The 13864-nt window shown below is 40.2% G+C and overlaps 1 protein-coding gene across 1 annotated transcript in view; it reads right to left on the minus strand.

Moving 5' to 3' along the window:
• The window catches only part of RNF32 (ring finger protein 32), an 82447-nt gene extending 72634 nt beyond the window's left edge, over positions 1 to 9813 (minus strand). The window contains exon 1 of the mRNA XM_033931613.1: positions 9728 to 9813. The gene's annotated coding sequence lies outside the window, so the exon portion shown is untranslated. The remainder of the gene's footprint in view (positions 1 to 9727) is intronic.
• Between the last annotated feature and the right edge of the window lie 4051 nt (positions 9814 to 13864).

A 13864-nucleotide genomic window follows, 5' to 3' on the forward strand; every position in this document is an offset into this window, starting at 1 on the left:
TTTATCCCTGGACAAGAATATTCTGATATTCAGTTCGATTGGCTTTCTGTTTCCAAACTTCATAAGACCTTGATTAGAGAACAGTTACATGCTGCCACACTATTAGAATACTGTCATATGCAACGGATCCCCCAGGGCTTATGACTGAATAAAGAACCCCGTTTCTTGGATTACACTGATTATGTGCAAAAATGGAATTTGGTTTTGATCCAGTGCTCATTGGATTTAATGCTTTTGACGATAGATCATTTAAATACCATTATCAATGATATTGATACTGAATTAATTCAGCGTCTTGATCAGCTAAAACAATCTAACAATAGCTCTGACTTTGAATTACAATTATCATGAACATATTAAACAAATGGACCTATATCAACAAGACATCTGCAAACAAAAAATTGCTAAATTTCATCAGGATGAAGTAGACTATACCCGTGGATATATTTATCCATGGATGGATTGGGGTAGGAAATCTAGATGTAAAAAAATGGATTGCCTTTATGTCCAGTGATTCATCCATTGATAGTTCCGTCTCTAAAACAAGGCCATTGCATAATAATACTGCTGACACTTTTTTACGTCTACCCCCACTTGTGGGAATGCGGCCCATCTATAACCTCCGGCAAGACCAGGGGTCGCAAAACAGTGAGAAACCAATAAACTCTGTGTTCAATCTTTCTTCTCGCGCACTGACGTCTGTAGAAATTTTTGTTCTTCAACTAGGAACTTCATTCGTCCCATTTAAACAGATTGATACATATGATATATATGCTTATCTTCATAAGTTCTTCAGAACTCTTAAACTTAAATTATTTTTTTGGTTGAGAAAATAGTCCTGTTACTGATAATATTTCATTCTCATCATGTACCTTCTACGTGGGTTCCCCCGGGTCACCCTAATGATTTTATCACAATTTTTGAGAAATTTGTTCTCCGTGATCTGAATTCCTTACAGAATCATAAATTTAAACAACCCCATAAATTTACTCATGTTCAAAATGAGGCTATTAGATCTTTATCTCAAGATGCTTCAATTGTTGTGACTAGGGCAGATAAAAGGGGTGGAATAGTGGTATTAGATTCAGTTATGTATCAAACCGTGGCTACTTGTCAATTAATGGATGTTAATGTTTATTCTCAACTTGCTCAATATCCAGCCAGCCAATTTCAGAATGAGGTATACACCCTCCTTTTTGAAGCAAATAGTAAAGGGTTGATTTCTGCTAAGGAATTTAAATATTTGTTCTATCAGCACCCAAACATTCCAGTCATTTATTTTCTCCCCAAAATTCACAAGTCGCTTATTAACCTGCCTGGCCGTCCCATTGTGTCTTGTCACAAATCTTTGTTTGAACCTCTATCCCAATATATTGACTTTTTTCTACAACCTCTTGTACATCAGATAAGATCCTATGTATGAGATTCTATAGATTTCATTTCTCAACTTCAGCATATTATGATACTTCGGAACCTAGCCAGCTCTGTTCTGTTGGTTATCATGGATATCGTCTCACCGTACACCAGTATACCTCAATCAGAAGTTTTACAAACAGTTAAAAACTCCCTTAGTCACTCCTTAGGTGTTGGTAATCACCTTAATCTAGTGCTAGATATGGCTAACTTTGTCATCAATAAGAATTATTTTAAATTTGGTGATACGTTTTACAGTCAAAAGAAAGGAGTGGCTATGAGAGCATCTGTGGCTCCTTCGATTGCCTGTCTTTTTATGGCAGCCTTCAAAGAGCAGTATGTCTATCCTTCTAACTTTTTCTGTAACATCCTGTACTGGAAAAGATACATAGATGATATATTTTTTGGTCTGGTCAGGTTCCCATACAGATCTTCAGGAATTTCTTACCTATCTTAATCAGTGTAACATCAATAATCAGTTCACGATCAGTAGTCATCCTAAGACTATCAGTTTTCTAGATATTCAGTTAATATACCAAGATGGCTGTTTTGATACATCTATTTTTTGTAAACCTATGGACTCTAATTCTTTGCTACATTACCGTACATCCAAGAACATTATGCAACAGTATACCAACCGGTCAAATGCTACATTTAAAACTTCTTTGTTCATCTAATGTAGATTTTAAAGATCAGGTTCAAAGAATGACTCGTAAATTTAGTGAGTGAGGATATCCTAACAACATTATTAAACGCTCTGCAAAACGTGCCTCTTGTGCTGAACATGAATGGCTTTTTCTTTCTAAATCTAAATCCACTCACGTGAGAACTAGTGACCAGAGACTTACTTATGTCTTGCCTTTCTCCCCTTTATCTGGTATACTTCAAAAGATTATTACATGCCATTGACAGATATTGGGATTTCATCCTGTGTTTAGAAACAGGTCTAGATTTGCCTTCAAGCGTGGTAAGAACCCAGGTGAGCGCTTGAAATATCACCTTAACTACACTAAAATCAGCTCCCAGCTGAGGCACGCCCCGTGTGGCTCATGTAGATACTGTCAATATACTTTAAATGTTCAGAATGTGCTTATCCCTAATGTGAACGTTAACTTTGAATTACGGCAATCTACTAACTGTAACTCCACTCAGGTGATTTACGGCATTTTTTGTCCTTGCCGGAGATTGTATATTGGGTAGACAAAAAGAGCTATTAAAAACCGTATTGCTGAACATCTCAGCTGTATTAGAACTAATAAAATTGAAGCTCCTTTTGTTGAGCACTGGGTTCAATTTCATCATTCCCTTGCTGATCTGAAATTTTGCGTGTTTAAACAGTGTTATCTGAAAAACGGAGGTGATATTTCCCAATTGCTTATCTATCATGAACAGCAATTTATCTTTAAGTGGAACACGGTTATTCCTCAGGGTCTCAATAGAGAGATTGAATGGCTCACATTGCGCTAAATTATTATAATTTAAAGTAATTTGACTATCACGGTGTGAGCATCAAATTAAATAATATCAGCTGTTTTTAGTCCCGCCCTTAAGAAATTTAAATCGCTTCTGAACCGGTAGTGTAGAAACCTTTTACTTCTGGTCTGTTTACGTCGGCAGTTACCATTTGGATGTATGTGTGTTTCTCCTCCTTACCCAGTAAGAGACCACTAAAAGTTGGTATTCATATTTAAAATATTTGAGATTGATGTTTATTTTATTTTGTCTTGTTTTTAATTGGAGCTTTATGGCTTGCATGTTCTCTATTTTTTAGTTATCTTCCTCTTGATAAAGAGATGTTCGAAACAAGATCTGTATTGAGGGAGTTGAATGTCATGAATTGATCTTTTATGAATTGCACTCGTCAATTTCAATGGATTCACGTTTTCACTTTTTGCACTTTGACTGATTCTCGATCTTCTGCGAGACATGTGATATGAACACAGATGAACATTCAAGCATTTAGAAGGACTTGACAGCAACTAACTTCTCAGCTACTTTTACTGGATCTCTTCAGCGTTACGAACATGGGATATTGGCTATCTTGCTGATTGGGCCAGTTTCCAGATAAGTTTATTCTTTATTTGAAATATCTGTGTGCTGCTAGTGTGGATTTCCAGTTTTCTCAAAAGACTGATATGATTTTTCTTTAGCTGTATGAATTTCCTTCTCGATTTTGTATTTGCATGTATGCATGTTTGTGCTTACATAATATTGATTTTAAAGATTTGTTGAATAAAATATGTATTAGGAATTAAGTTTATTATGGATTCTCTTTTGTAATCTAATCTTTTTTGAGTATCCTTGTTTTTGATTTATTTACCTCCTTTATTTTTTGGCTTGTTAATGCTTTCTTGATGCTAGGATGAATGTTGCAGTAACAGTAAGATGCTTGAACAGCTAGTCATATGATGAAAGAAAGTTGCAGAATGTATGAGTCTCTTGTTGCCACATAAAAGGCAAACAAGACACTTGTTGCCACATAAAAGGCAAATAAGACACAAATGATATCATTTAACAATGGTTCATTTAAATCCAAAAGCAGCTTCTGCAGTTTTTTGATCACTAAATTCAGCTGCCAATTGTCTAAGATGTGTTAAGTTTTTATATATTGATACTAGCCTCAAGTTAGAGAACTGACTGCTCATGGGAACCACTGGAGGCTGTAAAATACCCTGTGGTACTACTGGGCAGACACAGGAAGAGGAAGAAGCCCACTATGCAGCTTCTCACTCTCTCCTCTTGTACACTTCCCCCTCAGAGTCCGCGGTTTCAGCATCCGTGGAATCGGTTAATAGTGGTTTTAAACCCATTTTAATTTTTTGGGCTATTTTAAGCCCTGTAAGCCCCCCTTAAGCCTTACTGGTTCATAGTCTAAAGCGTGCGAAGACAAAGGCGCGCTGACAACCGAGCGCGGACAACTGAGCGAAGGCTTCATCGCGCCAAAGAAAAAACATATTTTAAAGGGCTCCGACGGGGAGTGTTGGTGGGGAACCCCTCCCCACTTTACTTAATAGAGATCGCGCTGGTGTTGTGGGGGGCTTTGGGGGGGGTTGTAACCCCCCTCATTATACTGGAAACTTAACTTTTTCCCTGTTTTTTAGGGAAAAAGTTAAGTTTTCAGTATAATGTGGGGGGTTATACCCCCCCAACATGGCAGCGTGATCCCTATTAAGTAGAGTGGGGGGGTTCCCCCACACACACCCCCATCAGAGCTCTTTAAAATATGGGTTTTCTTCGGCGCGATTAAGCCCTGCACTCAGTTGTCCGTGCACGGTTGTCAGCACGCTTTTGTCCTTGTGCGCTTTTGACCCGTCACCAGCCTTACCTGGTGGTCTAGCGGGTTTTCGGGGCAGGAGCAGTCTTCCCACGCTCCTGCCCCGTGCAGATCGCTCACAGGAAATGGCTCGAGAGACTAAGGGAGCTCAAGGCAGCCATTTCCTGTGAACGATCTGCATGGGGCAGGAGCGTGGGAAAATCGCTCCTGCCCCAAAAACCCACTAGACCACCAGGTAAGGCTTAAGGAGGGGGGGGGGGAAGCGGAGGTTAGGGGCAGAACCGGGCCAAATATTATTTGCATTTTTTTAATATTCGCGGGCCGGCTCTGCCCCTAACCCCCGTGGATACGGAGGGAGAAGTGTAATATGATTTCAGCAGGGGAGGGGTAGTGAAAAGAGCAACTTGTATGTGACAATGTGTCTGCCTGAAGTTGGACAGTTTGGGAACTTATTGTAACCAGCCTCAGTCTGTAATTCTGTAACACCAGCCTTACTTTATCTTTAATGTAGTTGTATAGCCAAGTTACCTCAGGCTAGATGTAGTGTAAAAATGAGGTCTAAAGAGAAATGCAGCAATCAAATCTTGACTTATTTGTCAAGAAGAACCTGATTGAGGTGAAATTTAAAATTAATTGAGAATCAGACTCAATGTTATAAATAGCACAAATGTTTTTTTCTTTTTAAACTGCAAAAGATTTGTTAATTGCAGTTTGCTCAAATAAAATATTTTAAAACCCTTTAAAACCAATTAAATAATTTCAACAAGTTAAATCTGTGTACATTTGTCTCTTATTTACCCAACTAACTGGATCTAGTATGATAAGTATATTCACAAATATAGTAATTAATATGGGGGTTTTACAGGTACTGTCTGTGTAAAAAGTCTCTCTTTAATCTTCATGCACTTAGGGCTCCTTTTACGAAGCCGTGTTAGTGGTTTAACATGCGTATTAGCGTGGGCTAATTTGCCAGCCGAGCTAGCCGCTACCGCCTCCTCTTGAGCAGGCGGTAGTTTTTTGGCTAGCGCAGGGGTTAGCATGCGCTAAAAAGGTGTGTGCGATAAAGCCACTAACGCAGCTTCGTAAAAGGAGCCCTTAGCTTTTCTTCCAGCTTTAATTTCCGTTCCTCCTTCTTTCTTGTATATTTTCACTTGTTCTTCTTCCTAAACTTATCCTAAAATAAATAAAAAGGAGAGAAACTATCTCCCTAACAGTGTGTGCAGCTATGGAATATGCCTGCCTAAGCACAGGAACCTAATACTGTGTGCCTTTCTACATAAAATAAAATAAATATTTCTGTCTAATGAACCTAAACTTCACTCTTATACAACTTTATTTTCACTACTCTTTCTCTAACTAAATGTCTTTCTCTTACAGAGCACTCATTCACAAACTCTCCTCTCTTCAAGATCTTCAGTTGTTTTTCTTCTTTTCCTAACTGCCACACTCAACCAGTTTCCTGGTTTGTTCTAGCCAATCACCATCATGCACTGACATTCTATGGGAATGCCTGCACATCTACAGCATTATCTTTGCTGGACAACAACAAAAACTTTTAACTTTAAAATATTAGAGAAAAAAAAAACCTCTTTCAGGTCTCTTCTGCCCTGGGTCAGCTATAACATATATTTATTTTGTAACCCACTGGTTACATTATCAGGGCTACCATCAGTCACAGAGGTGAGCAGGCATATCTCCAGGCATTGGTTCTCAGTCTGAAGTGGGGAGGAGTTTGGAACATCAGAGGCATTGAGAGGCTGTGCCTCTCTCCTTTCATTTCCAGAGCACACAGGAAGCAAAAGGAGCAGATGCAGGCTCCCCAACTAAAACCCAGACAAAAACTGCTATCCACAAAAAAAGTCCAGATGCCCTGATGGTCACAAAAAAAAGAGGACATGATTAGGGAAACCCAGATATATAGCAACTCTAGGGTCAGGGGCATGTCCAGCATGCAAAGATTCTAGGAAAGTCAGTTACGTGTATGTGCGAGTCTATAGGACACTAGCACTTCCCACCTGCTAGATACTCCCTCACATTGCCAGAACTACCTTAACATAGGTAGCTCCTCCTTAGGGGGAAATGACACGGATAGGAGTCAGGAAAACAGCTGCCAGAAAGTATATACCGTAAGGCAGGGCCAGAACTAAGTTAGAGAGGTCCAGGGAAGTAGGAGGAAGAAATGGACCCAGCATACTCCTTGACTTCAACATCCAGATATGGCTTGGCTGAGTTAAGCCAATTTTTTGTGCTAACTACATGTGAACTCTGTTCTGGTCTGACTAGGACCAGACCTTGCTACCTGTTTGGAAGAAGACTTTTTGCATTCTGTATTTGGGGCATGGTAGTACCAGCTTTAGGCTCAGCTTGGGACTTTTGTCAAATCAAGAGACTGTTATTCTGTGTGCCAAAACCTGTGAAACCAAAAATGAAAATAAAATTGTTCCAAGACAAACATAAACCTCAGTGAAAAAAGGGGGGGGGGGGAGAGGTGTGGAAACGGCATCAAGGGTACAACCCGTGTGCCAATGGGTAAAAGATATGTTGGGGCAAAATAAGAAACAAAAAAGATGACAAAGGAATGAATAAATAAAAAAGCTAATGAAGGAAACAATGCAGTCTGTACTTAGGGTATAAAGTTTTATGGTGACAGTGGTTAAAAAGGAGACAAAAACCGAATCCAACATTATTACAAAAGAATATTAAAAATTAGAACTTAGGAAGTCAGAGACTTTCCAAAAGAACGTGAATGGTGATTTAAAAAATGCGGCTGCGGTGGAGATTAGTAAAGTGAGAGCGGGACTCTAACCTGAGAAAGGGACATGGTGCACTGTGTGAGACTTTAAAAAAAATGCTGTGAAGAAACGGATGCACAACTTAGAAATACTGTAAAGTGCTGAGCATAATAGAGACACGTAGTAAACATCGAGGGCATAAAAACCTGGTGACTTACCAATTTGGTAGACTAAAATATGAGTCGAGATAGCTCCTTCACAGTGCGATATCAAAAGCAAAAATGAAAAAAAAACGCCATGGGAAAGCACAAAGAAAAAACCAGAACGTACTGATGTCATACATTGAACAGAAAGGTACCAGTGAAAAAGAAAGAAACAGTGTGAGGGCGATAGATGGTAATGTATAGAGACAAATGTTAATCATGAGTACTGAGAAACTGTTAGAGACAAATGTTAATCATGAGTACTGAGAAACTGTTAAATTGTATATAAAGGGGAAGAAAAATAAAAATGATTTCTGTAATGTGTTGGAAGCAGAGGATGGTGAATGCAAACTAATAGAAAGTGAATGTGCATGAAACCTAATATTGGAACATGACCTGATTTATTGGATTATGAGAGAAATAATAAATGATAAGATGATTTGTGTGATGTGTTGGAAGCAGAAGGTGTTAAATGGGAACTAATGTGAAGTAAATGTGCATGGAAGCTGGTGTTTGAGACATGACCTGGTATGACTGTGTGTTCAACCCAAAACACTGAATGTGCATGCAGACTATGTGTGGTGAGCCTATGCAGACATGTGGAGAATGGGAAGCATATGGATGTACCATAAATTGAAATTATACTAGGGACGAGTTCAAAAGACATTAAGGGCTCCTTTTATTAAGCCGCGCTAGCGGGGTTTACGCGTGTGACTTTTCATCACGCGCTAACCCCCACGCTGGCCTAAAAACTACCGCCTGCTCAAGAGGAGGCGGTAGCGGCTAGCACGCGGTATTACGCACGTTAAACTGCTAGCAAGCCTTTGTAAAAGGAGCCCTAAGGTTAATTGAACAAATACTGACAAATTAATATTAGAAAAACAATGGTGAATATCTCACGCATGTTCTAAAAATATAAAACAACAATGAGTAAATAAACATCTCCTATGAATAAAACAATAAAAGGGATAGATGTGCCATACATGTCCTTAAAATATAAAATAACAATTAGAAGATAAACATAAAGCGCATATTAATAGAGGCATAACACAACAATGAGATTTTGTATCATAATATGTACTGGTACAGAAAAAAATGAATTTTGAAAATAAAATACAACTAATACAAAACGCTGCAATAAAACTCATTTATAAAATAGGCAAATACGACCATGTCACTCCTCTTCTAAAAAAAGCATATTGGCTCCCCATCACTCACCATATTACCTATAAAATCATTTTACTTTCCTTTAAAATAAAACACTCTCACCAGCCCTCCTTTCTTGATAAACTCCTCATACCCCAATGTTCCCCACGCATTTTAAGGTCAACTGATCAAAAACTCCTTTTTATTCCCTCCATAAAAGATTTTTACTATACACGAAAAGTAAATTTTGCAGTAACTGCTCCAACTTTATGGAACTCTCTACCACAGCAACTTCGCGATGAACAACGCCTAGATAAATTTAAGATAGGCCTAAAAACCTTCTTATTCTGTGACGCATTTACCAGTGCTTAGACTTATCTTCTTTCCTTTTTCTTTCTAAGCAACCAACCGCTTTAATAAAGCGACCCCACCCCATATGTTTTATCCCAATCCCTCTATCTCCTTTTTCTTCTTAAATATGTAACTTTTTCCCTCCCCTCCCATTTATCCTCACTCTCTAGTTTGTCCTGCCAATATTATTCATGTCCACACTATATATTTAATATACCAATTATTTTACCTTTAAATTTTTAGCCTTCCTATTTTTTTAAATTCTATTGTTAACCGGCCAGATATTTGTTTGATGGTCGGTATATTAAAATTAATAAACTTGAAACTTGTGATAGTGAAAACTCCATACAAAGCAGAAACCCCTCCCTCAGTAGTTTAAACTCCTCCTCCAAAAGAAACACCATCTCACCGAAATCCAAATAACTTAACCCTCAAGATGTTAAAAGCCCCTAAGTAGCCTCCCACGGATAGCGCCGAGTTGGACGGATTATCATCCCCCCCCCCTTTAGCCCAAACATCCCAACCGCAAAACTCGAACTGCCCCAGAATTAGGATTCGCTGTGCACGCGCCCGCCTTTCGTCCCAATCCCAACTGTGTGACCTCTCACCTAACGTTTCCACGATCCTTGAGATTTTCGGAGGAAGAGGGGCAGGCCTTCCTCGCTCCGCCTCTCCAAACGCGGAAATCAAAATGGCGCCCTGACCGTTTGACCTCAAAGCTCGCGCTTGCGTTTTGATCGGAGTGTAGTTGGCGCCATTTTGATTTCAGATCTACAAGGAGAGGGAGAGGTTGGGGGGTCTCACATTCTCACTTTGGGGATCGGGATAGTGGCGGCGATACAGTTTTGAGAGCGTTGTGTCGTAGGGGAAGGTTTATATCTTGAGGTAGTTGTTTAATGCTTGGAGTGGGGTTCCTGCCTGAAAAGGTAGACAGTAAGAGTAAGATGTTCGTAAACTAGGTCTAGGTGCCCTGTTCTAAAAACATGACAGGTGTGTAATGCGGCTGCTGTTAGCCTCATTCTGTATTATTGCTGTGTAAGTTTTGTAATCTTTTAGGGGGGAAAAGTGGATGTTTCATTTCAAACATTGACTTTTGCCAGGTTATCTCTCTGGGCTCCGGTACTAAATATCTGCTGGTGCCTGGATAACTTTTTATTTATTTTCGATATTTGCAATACATTTGTAATTAGTCATTATAACTTCTGGATAGAGGTCCGCAGTACTCTCCCCCACCTCCAATTCATATCAGTTCTAAATAGCATTGCAAACCTTCCTCATCCCCACCCCAAGCAACTTGAGAAAGCCTGCCAACTGGTATCTAGATTCCCTGGACAGCTTTGATCCAATCCTGGGTTTATCCCAGTGCATGTTGGGATTGTAGTCTTGCTCTTAGAGATTGCAGTGGATAAATCAAAGCTACAAGTCCCTGCATGTAACTGTAAACTCAGGACTCTGTCAAAAATTACAAAGACTAGGGGACACTTGATGAAGTTACAGAAGTCTTTTGGATGTGCTTCCCATCTTTTTCTTATTTTTCGCTTAAAGTTGTCTTTTTTTTTTGTGGCTTCAGTGCCTTGAGACTGCTGTCGGAGGAAAGGACGCAGTCCCGTGAGTCCAGACTGCTGCTTCACGGTGATACTTTGGTGGATCTGTGGAACCAGCCTGCTGTGTGTCACCACCGTTCTTGGACTCTGGGTCCATTCCCCTGGGAGATCGCTTGCCTGTTGACCTTGTCAGGGGTTTAAGTGCAGGCTGTATGCGTCCTGAGTAAAACTTCACTGGGATTTTGGGGTTGCAGGCTGCATTTCCCACCCCCGGTTGAGTGGAGAGGATTCTTGGGGGTGGAGACTACAGTCTGTATACGGCCAACTGGCAGTCCAAAGATCTTCAAGTCTGGTCAATTTGGAGCTATTCTGAGGCAGAAAATCCTTTTCTCCATTCAGCTGCTGTGTAAAAAAGCTGACAGGCTGGCACTTCAGAGACTGAGAGTAAACCTATTTCCTAGGGGAACTTAAGGGGTAGTTTGTAAAACATTTAAAAATTAATTTTTTACAGTTTCTGAAGATGAGGTTCAGGCCCCCCATCTCCCCGAACACCAAATTGCTATTTTTTTATTTTCAGGTTTTGTTTATTTTTGGTGTAAATTTGCTGGTGGCAGCCATCTTAGATTTTAATCTTATCTTTTTTTTTTTTTATAAGTTTGATTTCTCCCTCAAAACCTCTCAATTTGATTACAGATTTATTGGGATGGACTACCCAGCCCCTAATCTGTCGAATGTGTGCATTGATTGCGCTAGATTGACGCCAGATCAGCAACCGTATACTGCGTGCTGCAGCATGCTGGGGGAGGGAGCAGGAACATTGGGCTTCGCCTTCTTCAGGTCCTGCAGGGCTGGGGAGCTGACCTGGGTCCATACTTTCAGAAAAATATCTTGCCCACAGCCCGTTCTGGAGTTTGGCACCAAACACCTGCATTCTGAGTCTGGGGACTCTTGGCATGGTGTGAGCACCTCAGCAGGGCCCAGCAATGGACAAGGTGTGAATTTTCACCAGACTTTTTTTATTGGCTCTGGAGATTGGAATCTCCTCTTTCCATGTCACAGTGTTTGGTCATGGGCAGTTCTAATGTGCTGTTCTTTTTTTTCCATCCCATTCCTTCTTCTTGGTCTGGTTACAGTACAATAGGATGCCCAGGCTGCTCCTTCCTGCTCTCTTTTTTTTCTCTAAATTCTTTATCATTTTCAACATAAATATACAAGAAGAACTTCTTGTTAGAGAAATACAGTAGGAATAATATCTGTTAATATCACAACTAAAATCCAGAATAAATTTTTCCCTTCCTTAGACCATAATTGAGGGAATTAACAAGAAGGCAAATTTTAAATTATACTCTTAAGAAAAAGCATAGCACTAATAAATTGTCCAATTTTATCCTTCCATCAATTATACTGAGGTGATTTTCTTTAATTCCAGAAAGGCCTTTAATTGCTCTGGGAGAAAACCAAATGTATTTAACTTCCACATATTTAATAATAAACTTGCAAGGGCCCTTGTCTCTTGTCGCATAGAAAGAAACGGTTCTTCTTTCTTGTGTAGTTTTGATATCTAAATAAGCTCAAATTCATTTACCATGGAATAATTATTTGGAACGACGGAAATATTGTTTCATAAAGGCATTTAAGTCCTGCTCAAAGATGAAGGAAGCCAGTAAAGTAGCTCTTTCCGGCTTTCTCAAGCTAGGTCTAAGTTTTCTCTGCTGGCTTCTGCTTTTCAACAGTTTTGAATAACCTAAGGTAGATTCCACTGTGGCGCAGGATACCCAGTGTACCAGACTTTCTTAGTGATGGAGGTGTAGTGTTTAAGGACTCCCAGTATCGCAAAGTGGATATGATATTTAAAAAAAACACAAAACCCTTTTTGAAGTGGCTTCTTCGGGCATCATGGTGTCAGCAGCCTCCTTTGTGGCATGTGCCTGTCACACGAGATTGCGCAGAGTGCCCTCTGCAGAAGTGGATGTCTGTTCTCAGCTATTGTTGGACGGTGTGGATTCTGTGGCAGACACCTTTTCTGATCTCATATGAGTTCTTACCCCTTATAAGGTGTCTTTGTGCCGACCTCTTTGGATCTGACCTTGGGCTGGGGATGCTGTCGCCAGTGGCGTTCCAGTGTCAGCTTCTTTTTGGGACTGGTCTGGATGACCTCATGGTTGGTGTTGCTGATCGCCGCCCTCAGTCTCTCCCTGTGAACAAGTCTCGCTAGACTTTGGGAGGGGACAGTAGTAATTTTCATCCTTCCACTGTTTTGATTAGAAATCCTCAGGTTCTTCCTCACAAAAGCCCCACTGCCCTGCTGAGGGAATTTTCAAGTTATGTTACACTGATGCCATGGCATGCTGCCGCCCCCTGAATTCTGATGTCCTGGATGGTCCAACTAGTGGTAAGAGCCAGCAACCGAAAACTGATATTTGTTTCTCTGTATGCTAATTAGTAGCTTGAGAACAGGAAGCGATGTGCATGTTCATAGTCTCCCTTGTTGCTTTACCTCCTGCCCACACTGCTTTCATAGGCTGATCAGGCAAGGATCAATAGAAACTTTGACCCAAGAGGATTTGAAGAATAGTGGTGGCATATGAACATAAGAATAGCCTTACTGGGTCAGACCAATGGTCTATCAAGCCCAGTAGCCTGTTCTCAGGGTGGCCAGTCCAGGACACTAGTACCTAGCCAAAACCCAAGGAGTAGCAATATTCCATGCTACCAATCCAGGGCAAGCAGTGGCTTCCCCCATGTCTTTCTCAATAACAGACTATGGACTTTTCCACCAGGAACTTGTCCAAAGCTTTCTTAAAACCAGCTACACTATCTGCTCTTACCACAACCTCTGATGATACATTCTAGAGCTTAACTATTTTGAGTGAAAAAAATTTCCTCCTATTGGTTTTAAAAGTATTACCCTGTAACTTCATCGAGTATCCCCTAGTCTTAGTGATTTTTGACAAGAGTGAAAAATTGATCCACTTGTACCCGTTCTACTGCATCCAGGATTTTGTAGACTTCAATCATATCTCCCCTCAGCCGTCTCTTTTCCAAGCTGAAGAGCCCTAACCGGCTTAGTCTTTCCTCATACGAGAGGAGTTCCATTCCCTTTATCATTTTGGTCGCTCTTCTTTGAACCTTTTCTAGCGCCACTATATCTTTCTTGAGATAAGGAGACCAGAATTGAACGCAATATTCCAGATGAGGTCG

The sequence above is a fragment of the Geotrypetes seraphini genome, chromosome 2 (assembly GCF_902459505.1).
Source record: "Geotrypetes seraphini chromosome 2, aGeoSer1.1, whole genome shotgun sequence".
NCBI lineage: Eukaryota > Metazoa > Chordata > Amphibia > Gymnophiona > Dermophiidae > Geotrypetes > Geotrypetes seraphini.